The 13826-nt window shown below is 34.2% G+C and overlaps 1 protein-coding gene across 4 annotated transcripts in view; it reads left to right on the top strand.

Moving 5' to 3' along the window:
* The window catches only part of LOC128996203 (zinc finger protein 25-like), a 54330-nt gene that overhangs the window by 12943 nt on the left and 27561 nt on the right, over positions 1 to 13826 (top strand). The window lies entirely within an intron of this gene.

Here is a 13826-nt window from a genome sequence, read left to right on the forward strand (position 1 = left end):
TCCAACGTTTTTTTAAACTTTTGAAGTTCATTGTTGGTGATGGTCTGGTCAGTTACTAAATGTTTATTGCAAACATTTTCCATTATAATTAAAACATACATTACAACACTTTTTGGTATCTGCAATCTGAAGCTGTACTCAAAGTGCACACATCACGTTTTATACTGTATGTTTTCAACTAATATCTTACTGTTAAAAATCTTAGCCAAAACATGTATCTGAATTTACATTATTGGAACAATACGATTTGGTAACTGCGCAGTTTGTAGACTACCCTCGACTAAGCTATATGCGCAACACGACCAATCGGGTAATCCCTGAATTATAAGAACGACATGCGCAGCTCAACACCTTACACGACTTTCACACGACGCGGCGCCCGCCGGATCCGGCGTAGGGCTATGGGAGTATGTGAGTCCTTTCACACCATGTCCGGCGCGCGCCGCGCGGCGAATTCGCCGCACGGCGCGCGAGTTACATGAGACCTACGCTATACACCCTATATGGGAATGAAAACCCTCTTCATAGACGTAATATTCACCAATTGATTAGATGTAAAATGAATATGTTAGCTATAATTAATTAATTAATTATATGTTAGCTATTAATAATTACTAGCGTACATGTTACTCGAATTCGAGCAATTACAATGTATTACAGGAGTTATTTTAAAACGAATAACAGTCATATTTACAATGAGTTTAAAAAAGGTCAACTCAAAGATTACCGGTGTGTAACTCAGACCATGTTTATCTTCGTTATTGATAAACCTAAAGCATTCCGGCCGGTTTCCTCCTTCTCTAAATGCCTCGCTGTAACTTACATGCAACACAGATCATTGATAGATGGCTAATTGAGAACGAAAAGTCGTTTTAAGGTAGTGTTAGGGCGCATTTATAATCTAATAGTTGAGATTGTCCAGGGTCAGGTGCTGACTGTGATGAGTTAAGCCTATTACGCGCCACTGTTCTGTAGCTGCGGTCGTTATCACGATTACGCCTCTTGTCTATGATTCGTTTTCGTCGCATCGGAGGCATTTAAAAGAAAAAAAAAACAACAACAAATAAACAAATTATAGGTACACAAAACCCAAATGCACAAATTTAAGTTAGAATCATGCTAACGCGATCCGTCATAGCGACACAAAACAACCATAAATACACAAATTTAAGATAAAACCATACTAACACGATCCGTCTTGGGGGTTATGTTTACACAAACTCAAATAGTAAAGAAATGTACTCAATGCATTTCATTGAATTGAAAAATAAGTAACAGTAATTAAATTATACAGCTGATCAAAATGTAAACAATTATGTTCTTCATACGGATAACATGGGAACTTTAAAAGCCACTGGGGTAGAGCCCAAGGGACTTTTTCAAAAATGTAAGGTCAGTTTGCAAATCTACACGACACGCTCTTTCCAATGAGACGTCAATGGATAAAATCGGTTAAGAAATGGCGGAGGAGTTCAACCGACAAAGTTTCATGTAGCGTATTAATTATATAGATTATGTTTAGTTAATATATGAAATACGCTATACAAGTAAAATGAATTTCAAAACTGGAGGTGAAACTTAAACAAGAACTTTATGCAAGAAGTTTAACACGTCCGTGCGAAGAGTGAATACGTATGACAGATTCCGAAATTCGCAGTACACAATTATTTAACAATACTTTATTAGTGGTTTTCATGACCTTTACGTTACACTTGTGTGCTACGATCACAGATTTTACCTTTTTATACAGCAACATACTGCAAATGTGCTGTAATCTCTATTTTGGAAAAAATTAAGCCTGGAAATATTTTACTTATACAATTTTAGTAGGCCATATTTTGTATGTTATTTTTAGTTTTGATTTTAGAATTAACTGTTTTATACGTAATTTGTTTTGTAAATAATATAAACGATGTTTATGTTAACGATGATTAATTTGATGTAAATATGTATTATGTAATATGATTCTACAACTATTAATGTTTTGTTAAAAACCGCCAATTTTGTCTCACTTGCCCTGGAATTTTGAAAATTTTGTACGTAGAGTTATTAAATTTAAAGTCTATGTTGAAGTATGAAGTTTTATGAATATTCCTATACTACTTGATTTAATTTTGTATTGCAATTTATAAAAACATGCAAAACATAGAAGTATTTCAGAATTGTTTTCCAATTTGAGGTGTTTAGCAAACTGTTTTAAAAAACAGAGATTACAGCTAATTTGCGGTTGTACACCTATAGCAATCTGTGGTTATTTACAAAACTAACATTTTTCAACTCCGTACTCAAGTACAATGACTGGCGGTGGCAAATAGTGATTGGAAATTATGTATAATCCTTGACTTTGTCCTCCACCCCCTTATAACTCTGTCAACAATGGTTCAATTGCCTTATTTCAAAGTGACAAGACACGTACACTTAATTGGAATTTCCATCGTCTGGGGATTAATCTAAGTTTTTTACAGCTGCATTTCTAATATTATTGTTCTACAAAAGATTGCCAGAACGAAGAGAAGGTAAAACAGCTAGTACATAATCGTATATTTTACACCAGTGGGGTTAGACTGATGTAACCTTCTCTGCATGTAAGATTTGCGTGTACTGTACAAGTTATGTTTAGTCAAAGGCTTAATACAACAGGAGCCGAGAGGAAACGAAGGTTTTAGGAAGTGGGAGGCTCGATTGGGTGCACACACCACACCAACTATCTATCTCTGAGTTATGTAGAATATTATTTTATTACCATACCACATTTATCGTCTTATTCCATTCCATTGTGTTGACGGAGGTGTGCGTAGTTAGCTGGTGCCTAAACTAACCAGTTAGGCATAGCTTTCTACAACACTGGTTTATTGTTAAAAATAAGAAAGTGATAGTAAAAAATAATGCGTTTCTAGCTCTTTCAAATACAGTAGCTTTTCTATTAACACAAGCAGTGTCATTATGTTCCATCATAAATAATTGAATAAATTTCCAGTTTAACACTTATTTAAACAGTTAGTTATTTTTCGCTGATTTCGTTTTACTATAGCAATTAACTAAACTAGGCCTATATTAATTTTTTTCTGGTCAAAACAGTATTTTTGTAAATTGGAGAAATGTGTACCGTACTTAAAATCATTTAAACGACCTAAACAAATAGTAACCCTTCGATATTAGGTTGGTCCAAAGTTCATCAAGCTCGAATTAACTTCCAAGCTCCTTATAACAATACATTTATGTTACGTTTCGAACACCTCTGCCTTTCTTGTATAAAAAAGTAGTATAATCGATATTCAAGAGAGCCAACCACTTCAATATATCTGTGTATCTAAAATGAAAGAGTCTGCTTAAATAATGTAATTGAAAAACTAGTCATGTGACAAACCAAATAGGCCTAACACTGCCTTTCCCGCCTAAAACCAGTAGTGCAATCTATATTCAAGAGGTAGTTCCCATCTTTTAGATTTCTAGGTGGTAATAGAATCTGCTCGAATAAAAAAAGACTGTTCATGAAACATGTAAAATAATACTAGGCCCACTGTTAATACTACTGTTGAAGAACACTATGCAATCGATGGAGAGCTGGGCCATCCATTGATAGCATTGCGAGTGCAAATTTCAAGTAATATACTGACAATTGAAAACCAATCTATAATCATTTACAGACCAGTGCATTTCCGACCATTTCCGATCACGTTTTGTAAGAAAATCCAAAACCAAGTGAGGGTAAAAACGTGGTGCCTTACATAACGGATTAAATAGATCGTAAATGCAATAATGTGTAACTGTAAATTAAATTAAATTTCTAGGCAACAGTCAAGTCGTTAACCGGAGATTCTGTGTGTGTGTAACAAATCAAATTCAACTTGAGTTTTGATAACCGGGAAAAGACCCTGAAAAAGAGCTGTGTACGAAGTTTTGCCTGCATATCTGAAAAAATGCAAACTAAATATGCAAACGAACTGCTGTTCTGATTATAAGAAGTTTTCAACTGACAAAATGAACCCGTCCGTAGAACGGGCACACAGTTAGTTGTAACATATACCCTATTACTTTAAAGAGCAATTCTTGTATATATCTCGTATCTCGGAAACGGCTCTGCGACAAGTAGACAAGTAGAGTGTAATTGAAATTGCGATAATACAGTTAATTACAAAATGCTCATGGAATAAACTATGCTTTATTTAAGAAATCCAAAATGATCAAACTGATTTTCCCCCGAGCACCACTCTGTCAACCAAATATAAACATTTAATTAGGATGGGACATTATTTATTGTAGCACTAATATAATTCAAGTTACAGCTCAAGCGTTCAATGATCAGTATGGAACATAATTAAAACTTCTACGCAAAACTCTGGAAGACACAATTACATTTTCTTACCGCGAAGTACTCTGTAACCTTTTCCGGGAGGCAGCAGGTGTTCAAATAGTTTCAACCCTCGGCAATCCGAAACGGACCTGATGGCATTTCCCGTCCTTCGTAGGATTGTTGTTGATGGGTTTATGAAAGTATTATAATTTTCTAAAGCGTTTGTATATCTACCTGATTGACACATGTTCTTTGTACTAGTGAATGACCAGGAAAAACCTGTTGTGTGCAACCTTGTTAACTAGGATTGCTTTCACAGTAGTGAAATCCAGTTGAGTGGAGCGATCACGTTTCATGGTTTTTAATAAAGCAATAAATAATTTAAAAATGTTTATAGATATAATAAAAAATACAACTGTTTCATCAATTTAACTTATAAGTTTCGCTCAGAACTATCAACATCTATAACAAGTTTCATACGTAAAGTTGTGGACACTACATACATAACTTTAGTATTGGTAATTTTTGTGTTTGCTTGCTAATGTCATCTGTGGAATCCACAGTTCTGGTTGAACCCGACATTGAAACTAAACCAATGAACATTTTCTCAATATCGACCAGATTTTGCAATTCAAGCAGAAATAATCCTGCACGCATCCATGTAATTAGCAGATGTAACTTTTTAAAGACTTGCCTGCTTTGAGACAATTGGACAAATAGTCGTCACCATACATTATATGAGGGTTGTTTTATTTAATTGTGTACATTTAACATACATGTAATTATTGTGAAAAGCATTAGTTTTCTGTTCGTGCGTTTCGGGTGCTTATTGCTCGTCTTCATTTTTTACACATATCAGGCAGTTTTTCAGAGTGCGTTCTGAAATTTTCCCCTCCCATTCCGGTGGCGCATCGTCAAAAACTACAAAACATCATTTTATTCACCTTGAGAGTTTTAGTTCAATATTAGTGTATCTTGTTTAAAGACTCTACGTTTTTTAATAGTCGTAATCCCTTTCTTAGTAATACAAAGGTAATATACCCCAAGGGTATTGGGTAATCAATGCTAAATAGTATTTAAAGGAGTGTCCTTTGCCTTTTTGTCCTTGGGTGCTAGGCACGAACTCGAAATTGTTTCAGGCATTACTTCAGGCTAGACCTAAGGGTTGTAGGGGGGCATTATCACTTAGAAAAAATCCATTTTTGACTTGGCAGGATTTGAACCCGGGATCTCAGGGACTGAAGTCCCGCGCTCTAACCACTACACCAGCACTAACCCAGTCCTTTGCCTTAGTAATTAGTATTTAATAATGCCTTATAATTAGTTAATACTATTTAGCAATTTGCTAACGTACTCTAGATTGTTTGTCATAAAGCATAATTTTATGTCACATTCCTTTGTTTAAATTTTCGAAAACTATAATGGCATCTGACAGTTCATAAGACCTATGCTAAAAATATAAAAATTCCATTTAATGCTTATAACGAAAACTAATTTAACAATTTTTGAGGAAGACCTAGGAGCGGTTTTTTAAATCATTGTGCGCAAACGTTACTCGTATTATAGTATAGATACGACACACTCAAAACTAATCCTGTGGGAAGCCAGGGAGGGAATGAGGGATAACTGATCAGCTGATCTCGTGAGTACCCAGATGGCCAGATCCCAGGGTACAGTACTTACACTACCAACTGCTAGTTGTAGTAGCACTGCAGGTCGGCGATTTGGCGCGCGCGGGAAAATGAATAATTTGGGAGCATACCCTTGACAATGGTAGGATATCTAGGTGTTTAAATATTCCTCTTAGCTCTCTGTTTTTTCGTACCTCAACCTCCGTTACTTCAAATGGCCCGTATATTTTCTCTGCACTCTATTTCTCAGACTCAGCAATACGGGTTTTCGGTTCTTTGGTCAGTGCCCAAGTTTCTGAACCATTTATGGTATCAAATGAATCCAATTTGGTATCTACTAACAACATGCAGCTTATTGGAGAGTTTTCTAGTGACCTACTACAACTGTTGACATTTGAATTACTAACCAAAAATTTGGTTTGCTAAAATAGTCCTGACATAATTAAAAATCGTCCATACCTATCCTTTAAATCAATTTCACTGCATAAATTTCTAAATAAATTAGTAAACAAAGAAAAGTAAAAACAATAACAGATCGTTTGTTTTGAAACAGATGTTTAGTTGAAACAACATTCGTTTGAAAAAAATTGCTTGTCATCTGTAGAAGGAATTTGAAAAAGTAAACACGCTAGTAAGCTAGTGACGTAATTAGTTTACTATCCATACCATTATCCGTTCTTATCTGTGATAATTACCCACCCTCATTGAATCTATGTGCTGTACATCATAATTTCCCATATTCCTTTATCCAAACTATACGATAATTAGTTAAAAATTAAAAGATATATTTTGCCTACATCAGCGCACCCATACGTAGCCAAACAAGTCACACATGAACACACGCCAAACAACAATTTAGATTTGACAAAAGGATAGGCCTACTTTCAGTATCCTAGGTCAATGATAAAATCGTGATTAATCTCTGTCATACATGTGTCTATCTCTGAATAAATCTCGTAAAGTAATTCATATAGGCTTTTCTTTTATTTGAAGACTCGTGGGCAGAGCCTCGATTTGTAGACGGCAAAGGGCTTCCTTATCTCTACTGTCTACTTAATCCCTATTAATCTTACTTATTTCCTATACTCAATGACCAAATTAAATAACCCCCTAGTTCCATAGAATATTTTTATATCCATCCAGCTGTTAGTTCAAACAAATTATAATGCACTAAAACAAACCCAAGAGTTTAAAGACTGCTATAAAAAATAAATTAGTTTATCAAGTATTTGCAATGAATATTAAAGTAATCTGTCATCCCCTTACGAAATAAATGTATGTAATTATTAAAGCATTACACATAGTATAAATTAGTCAATCCTGCGTATAATATATCATTTCTATCAAAATGCCGAATTTGTGTCACAAACTCTGAATGTTTACAGCTGTTACGTTAAACAAATGGTTTTATACAAAAAGCCAATCTAGAATGTAGGCGTCTGCTGCTACACTTTTTTAAAATTTAAACTAAATTTCCTAAAACCTAAAACCCTAAACTAAAATTATGGCTTCGACATTCCCTAGTTCTCAAAATTATCTTTCTTTCAACACAAAAATCATGAATATCCGTCAATTGGTTGATTCAGAATCGTGAAATAAAAATAACCTTGTTACGTTTTAATATTATAAATAGATACTTTCCATTAATTGGTGACCATACATAGTAGGTATTTTAAGCCAAGTATGAATGGAGATGAGTGAAGGATGAGTGGCGCGATCTTGTAGTCTAGTTAGTGACTATACAAATTTCATTTAGTGCGTTACGTTTTATGAAAGACCCATGGTTTGAAAAGATCAAAATCACTCATAGACCGACCCACTGATGAGATGAGATGAGGTTCTATTACTTATAAATAAGTATGCACAGTGTTCAAAAAAGGTGGGGACAAATTTTACGTAGTGATTCCTAGTCGCAATAAAGAGAAAATGAGGTACTGTATGGCATTTTTTCCAAAATCGCTTCGTTAACCTGATATTTACCATTTTGTATTTTTTACATAAAGATTTTTATTTTGGAATTATTTTAACGGATCTTAATGAAACTTAGTATGGTTGTTATGGTAAAAGAGACCCATGTTAGAAAAAAGATCATCTTGATTCGATTCAAAACTTAAAAATGGCGGCCATTTTGATTTTTAACTTACTAATAATGGGTGGGTTTATCAAAAAATGACAAGTACTTTTATTCGGCATTTTTAATTTCCTATCAAACGATACCAAGTTTATAAAGATCGGATGATAAATAGTTGAAAAATATTAAGATTTTTAGTTGTAAAATAGAGCTTCTGCTTTCTTCTATCCCATTTTACAGCTAAAATCGTAATATTACAAATATTTATCAACTGATCTTTTTGATCTTTGTATCGGTTGATAGGGAATTAAAAATGCCAAATAAAGGTACTCTAAACATTCTTTCATAAAAGACCCTAAAAACGTGATTGGTGACAGCCACTACCTCAGAAGGATTTGTATTTTCCTACGCAAATCATTTAAAAATTTATCATTGGCCTTATGAGTTTTCTAAGTAACTATATTGGTTGAATAAAATACCTATTGTAACATGTGTTCATGTTGAGCCATCCGCAGTATTCTAGCAAATTACAAAATACAGTACAAAGGGAACCATCGGTTTTAACTATTGAGCAAAGATTAGACGATATAGGGAAATAGTTCTGACCAAATACTAATTATTTAAATTACTTTAGCCTTCTTTCATAAAAACTTAATTCCAAAAGTACCAAATTCTTTTATTTTCGTTTAGTTACTAAATTTTACGTTACAGATTTGTTAATATTTCAGCAAACAGTTGTCTATGGATTGTAATTACAATGTTTTCCTAGAATTATAAAAATTGTTTCTAATAAATATTTGTCGGCTTATGACGACTTTTACGTAGACCTTAACATTTTTTAGGTGTCTGCAGTCTGGACAATTTTACCCTTGTTCGCAATCTGGACTGTTCGCTATTAGGACTCAACCAAAAGAAAACCAAAATGTTTGAGTATGCCAATATAAGAAAATCTAACAAAATTTCAAATAACGTATTTTTAGGAGTTTGAAGTTTGGGAGCTAATAATGGCTGACCTTGACTCAGCCCTTATTGACAGTATCGGTGATCAGTGCTACAAATCATTAACTCATTAACTACATTAATTAATTCAATTATATCACAAAAAACATTATACTCTTTCAGTAAACGTTTTTTATTACAATTTTATATACTGTGTTAGGTTATTGACACAATTCTAAATTTAAGCTTCCCAGTCCTATAAAACACTTATTCATGGCCTTCTTCCCGGTTATCAAAACTCAAGTTCAGTACAATTTGAAACATGCAGAATTCCCAGTTTTTCGAGACGGTTGTTAGTTAAATAATTTAATTTATACACACTTTCGTAGTGGGGATCAATTAAATTTGTAAATAAGACACACGAGATAAGAGACAACAATATCGTTGTCTCTTGGTTGTGGATTTGGTTACAAAACGTAATCGGAAATAATTTCCCTTTTTTAACATTTAATTTAAACTAGCTGTACCCGCGGGCTTTGCCCCGTTTAACTTCATAAGTATTCGCATGGCTCATTCACGTCCTGGTTTAAGTTCGTTCGCTACGCTCACTCACCTTTAAGTTGGAGCTCGTTCGCTGCGCTCACTTGCCTTCAGGTTAGCTCGTTCGCTACGCTAACTCGCCTCCAGGTTGAAGTTCGTTCGCTACGCTCACTCACCTTTTGGTTGGAAATTAGCTGTTGTCATAAATTAAAAAAAAATAATAGTGCTGCACCCTGTTGGTAATCCATGTAACTTTGATGCTATTGAACATCATAGAACAGAACCAACTTGTTTAATTGAAACAGCTGTTAAGATTCATTAATTCCTTTTAAATATGAAAAATCATAAGGTTAACATGGGGAACTACAGAGCCACTGGGGCGGAGCCCGAAAGGATTTTTGAAAAGAGAATATGTTTTAATGTTAATCGGGAATGTGATCTATGATCATGCCAAATTTCAGCCCAATCCGTCCAGTAGTTTATGCGTGATTGAGCAACACACACACAAACACACACACAAACATACACACAAACATACACACAAACTCACAAACTTTCAGATTTATAATATTAGTAAGATAAGATACATCAGTGACAGTTGGAAAAAATATCCTCATCCAAACATGTGTACGTTGTTTTATAGATGACGTATTCTCTAAAAAATATTATTGGTAGCCTATTTAATAAATTACATAATGTAGTTAAACTATAGATTAAACATGTAAAACTTTGGGAGAAAACGTTGAAAAAGTCGCACCAAATTAGGTTTTTGAATGTTCGTTATTTTATTTCTAAAGTATTGAAGGTTAAAGACATACGATGCATAATACGATGATAAAATACGATGCAAGGTAAATCAATTTAACTATTCGTCCATATGTTTAGTTGTAAACAAAGGGAATTGAGATTGATCTAATGTCAACAGATAGCGCTGCCGTCCCCAAAATTTAGCCCTTAACTATACTTACGTAATGCCCTTTCTTAATGTTCTGAGACGTATTTGCACATCTACATGAAAATGCCTTTAATTTGATACCTCAAACGTTAAAATCCATCAGGCCGTTATCGAGTCATGACTGTGAAAAGAAAACTGCTTGCGTATATGAGTTATAAACATTAACGGCGTTTAAAAATACTACTGTTTGAAAAATTTCAAAGTAAGATATAAATACCAATGGATGAATTAGAGAGAAGTAAATAAAAATATTATAGGGAATGGTTGAGAAAAAGGAATAGAAATTAAAGGGCCATGGGAAATAGTTCGAAGGATCAGAAGGTATAATGTTAAGAAAGAGAAAAATGAGTGAGAGTTGTATTTTTATCTTTTTTTATTTTTGTATATTTGTGACGTTGTATTTTTAAAATACAACATATGTGAAAAATAGAGAATAATTTAACTTGATTAAGAACATAAATGTTTGAAGGCAAATACATTCAAGTAGTCAATTAAACCAAAGAGTATGAAATATACATAAACATGAAGTTTACTGAACTACTGTAACGAAATAGTTATAGCAAAGCGTATTCGTAATACGCTGTTTCCTTCTTCTTCTTAAGCTACATTTTCCTGAAAACCTACAGTTTCTGTTTTAGGACTGTTCTCTTCGGCCTTGTCGTATATAGGCATACATGGTGAATCACGTAAGGTGTTCACTATTGATTACAGAAAAACCTTTGATCGTACAAAGATGAAGTGGAAATGTTTGACAATAAAAACCCAACAATCACCTTAAACATATTGTTCTTAATACAAACGTTGCAGAGGGCCCAAAATGCAGAGGAATGACAATGCGACATGTATTGTTGACTATCTCAAGCGGCATTGTTTATCAAGCGTAAAACTGTATCCTAATAACTACGATTTTGGGGCTGGGGTTATTAGGACTAATAAGGCCATTCATAAATTATGACAAAGGACAGAACTCGTAATCCTAGTCCTAAACAGGCTGTAAAGAGCAGGTAGACGGACGGGCGTTCCAATAAGACTGCGCTGTACGAGCACGTAATCGTCAATGGACAGCAGAAGAGACAGTGGTGGGCACTATTACAGTCACATAACTCCCCCCCCAAACCATAAAGCTAAATACCAGTGGTAAAACATTTAGCAATGCATTAGTTATACAGACGTTGGCCTTTGGGTAGATTACTTATAAAATATATGAATACAACTGTTACCCAACATTTGACACATGGAGTCTATTTAGGCTACTTACCTAAAACTAAGCAAAAGTAAAAAAAAAAATGAATACAGTAGTTTGATATTTTTATAAAATAAATCATAAACACTAATCTGCACAGCTACGAAACATTGAATTTGGAAGTTGATTTTATGTATGGAATCTTGTGAAAATTCTTTTTTTTGTACTACAAAAAAAACTAACAAAAACAGATTAACAATAAAAAGATTAAAAAAGATTAACAATAAACAGATTTTCGACAAAGCCATACCACAACGTCAGTTGACAAAGTGTAAAACTTTTGAAAACCATCAAAATAATAGGTAATAAATTATACAATAGTAAACAGTATGTATTCTTAAAGTGGCAACTCCTTTAGATTGCAACTTTTAGCCCGGAAACGCATTGTTTCCCATGTCCGATTACGACTGTGCGCAGTGAGCACCGCGGTGGTAGGGTAGGAGTGGCAGGCCGGCAGCTGAGACTGAGAGTCGGCGGGAAACAAGAGATCCCATCCCAGTCCCCACGTCATCAGCCGCCACGCAACGTATGTTGGCACGCCTGAGGCTGATAAGGCGACAGTAACTGTCGTCTTATTCGTACTGTCGCCTTAACAGCTTCTAGTATGTTTATATATATATATAGACTTATATATATATATATATATACGTCCGTGAACGCGATAACTTGAGTAATTTTTGTCCGATTTTGATGAAATTTGGTTTAAAGGTGTAAAGCGGGATAAACTTGAATGAGTTCGCGAACCAGCACGATCGGACCATGGGAACGGGGCTTTACGGGGGGTTTTATGGGGTAAAAATTGGTTTTTCTCACTTTTGACCCTCAAAACACAAAATTTCCCAATTTCTCTTTAAACCTTTTTAAAGAGCTTAAAAAAAACAAATAATTTAGTGTACAAGAGTATTTATGTCCGGTTATTAGTAACGGAGAAAATTAAAAAAATTGTAAATTTAAAATTCCCATGTTATTCTTATGGAGAATATTGTCAAATGTTGTAGTTTGCTTGTTTATGGATATATTTTGATCAAACTTGGCAAATTTATTTATTTTGTACTAAGCTATGAATATTTTACTCAAAAACACACTTTATTAGTTTCCTTGTAGCAGCAAACCTAGGTACTCGATAAACCTAATGTTATTAAAATATATTTAACTGAAAATCAATTCAGACAAATGGAAATTCGCTTAGTCGGCAGGTTTGCTGCGGCGGGGGTATTTTTATTCATACTTTCATTTATTTTCTATTAATAGCAAATAAACTGGCATACTCTCTAAATCAATACAGTGTTTGCTTCAAACAACTATATTGTGGAAACATTGAAAAAACCCACAATTTTTATACGTCTTTGGAAAATTTATTTATTTTGATGGTCTGTATTTTGACCATTATTTACGCTACATACTTGCTGTTGGGCTTAAACTGTCACAGATTTATTCTTCTTTAATGTAATAATATAAAATTTTCGGTAAAATCAACGGTTCGCGAGATTGAGTGAAAAACAATAGGAATTGCCATACTTTTTATATTTCGATAACAAGTGGCGCGCCCCGCGGTGAGCGGCAGTATCTCGAGGTGGATAACTTGGATTTTATGTTATGGGTCCAATACTAACAACATATCCAAAAATCAGAACTACCCGACCTTTTGCATACCAAAATGTCTTATTTTACTGGACTAATAGGCAAGGCAGTACTGAAAGTAAAGTCAAAGCCTGCTTCTGTATCACTAGAATGTCGTCAACATCCACAGCATGACCCCATAGCAGTAGGCCATAGCTCACATGGCAGTGGAACATGGCATGATAGATGTTCAGCAGGTATTGCGCAGTGATACAATTTCATAGCTTGAGCAGCAGGTAACATGCCCTATTTTTACCGATATAATTAACTTTCTTTGATCGATATTACCGGTTAATTCAAGTAAAAGGAAACTGAGAAACTATTACCTAACTAAACAAATCAATTATTAGCAACTTTATTCCACACCACCTCAACAAGTAACTTACAGTACTTGTCATATGTGCTATGTGTGTGTTGTTCTTGGTGCCTAGTGCTATAAAGTAGCCTAAATAGGTATTACATACAAACTCTTGGAAAATTGGTCTATGCTTGTATTAAGTTAAGTAAGATGTTGTAGTTTAAATCCTAGGCAT

This window comes from Macrosteles quadrilineatus, unplaced genomic scaffold, assembly GCF_028750875.1.
Source record: "Macrosteles quadrilineatus isolate MER2022 unplaced genomic scaffold, UCM_ALF_1.0 Scaffold_6__1_contigs__length_79288215, whole genome shotgun sequence".
NCBI lineage: Eukaryota > Metazoa > Arthropoda > Insecta > Hemiptera > Cicadellidae > Macrosteles > Macrosteles quadrilineatus.